Source organism: Littorina saxatilis, linkage group LG2 (genome assembly GCF_037325665.1).
Source record: "Littorina saxatilis isolate snail1 linkage group LG2, US_GU_Lsax_2.0, whole genome shotgun sequence".
Lineage (NCBI taxonomy): Eukaryota > Metazoa > Mollusca > Gastropoda > Littorinimorpha > Littorinidae > Littorina > Littorina saxatilis.
This window is the reverse complement of record NC_090246.1, coordinates 40,176,330-40,178,024: the sequence shown is the minus strand read 5'-3', so window position 1 is coordinate 40,178,024 and position 1,695 is coordinate 40,176,330.

The following is a 1,695-nucleotide window of genomic DNA, read 5'->3' as shown; positions in this document are numbered from 1 at the left end:
GTTTTGTGCTGTTACAGTGGAGGCGGGGTGTGTGTGTACATACTGCTGTATCTGTGACATTTGGGCAGAAACATGGGAGAAGATGTACGTGTTTTCAATGTTCTTTTAATTTTTGTGTTTGTTGTTGTTGTTGTTGTTGTTGTTGTTGTTGTTGTTGTTGTTGTGTGTGTTTTTTAGAAATAGTCTGAGATGCTACAGGTCTGAAATATGCTTCCTGTCAAAACTTTAAGGGAAGCAACCCCACAAAAAAAGTGCTTCCTCAGTGCGTTGGTAAGTGGGCTAGTCCATGGGGGTTATCACCCCTATGGCGTGTGTGACGTCACTACCGCTCCACAGGACGTGGTCTAGTCATACGATTTGATAGAATACATAGACACTATTATTGCGGGGCTGGTGGGAGGGAATTAACTATGTGATTCGGGTAAGTATATTAATCACATGAAAATGTATTATTAAAATGTTCGATTAAATTACATATTTTTACTCCGAGTCACATAATTATAAGCAGAAAGCTTCAACAAGACGGTGGGAACCTATTGATATACTATTGGTATGAAGCGGATTTGACCCGCTCCTGCTGCCACAAGGCGGGCAGAGAACGGGAGCCGTCCTGTCTAGTTCCGGCGACGTTTCTCAAGAATTGATGAAACGTTGTCTGACTTCCAAAAAGCTGTTCGTAGAACATCGTAGAGTCCTCCTGAACTGAGGACTGTTAGAGGCGATGCCCAAATTCTAGAATCGTGCACTCTTGAAAAGAGAGCTCTGAAAGTTCTAAAGAAGAAGACGAACCTTGTCTTCGATAGAAAACGAGAGTAGTTAAGCTAGTATCGGTGAGAACAACGAACACAAACATGTGCGTCTACCTTTCGGATCGAACGAAGGGAGTTCCAGCCGACCAGGAGTGTAACCCTCCGGGGAGTGGAGCACTATTGGGGTTGAGCTTAAGTAAGCCACAGTACCATAGTCTCCACGAGGTAGCTGCTAAATTGTTCGTAATGAACCAGAGACAAGAAGAGGTGTCTCTTGTTTGCTGGCTAGAGGCAGGACAACATGTCGAGCCTAATTCTGGAATTTTCTAGACTTCTACACCGAAGAATCGTTGAAAATGTCTTAAAACCAAAACCTAACTGTTGCTGTTGTTCCTGCTGCTGTTCTTCAATTGCTGCTGTGGTGATGGTGCTGCCGTTCAAGTGTTTTGCTTTTGCTGATTTTGTGCGTGTAGTTGATGCTGTTGTTGTTTTTGTAGAGGTACTTGCTGCTGGTCTTCTAGCTGTTCTTTTTCTTGGTGCTGTGTCCGTGGTGCCGATGCTGTTGTCGTTGTTGTTGTTGTTGTTGGTTTTTTTCCTTCTTGTTCTTGTTCTTGTTCTTGGTGTTGTTTTTGACGTAGTTGCTGTTGTTGTTGTTCTTCTTCTTGTTGTTGTTGAGGTTGTTTTTGTTAAGGTTCATCTGCAGGTGTTCTTTCTCTTGGTGCGGTTGTGGTTTTGCTGCTGCTGCTCTGCTGTTCCAGTTGTGTTGTTGTTGCCAACTTTGTGATTGTTGTTAATGCTGATGCTATTTAGGTGATTGTTATTATTGCTGTTGCTATTGATGCTGATGGTGTTGTTGTTGCAGTTTGGAGAAATACTGGAGCAGACCCTGGAGCAGACACTGGAGGAGACACTGGAGGAGACACTGGAGGAGACACTGGAGGAGATA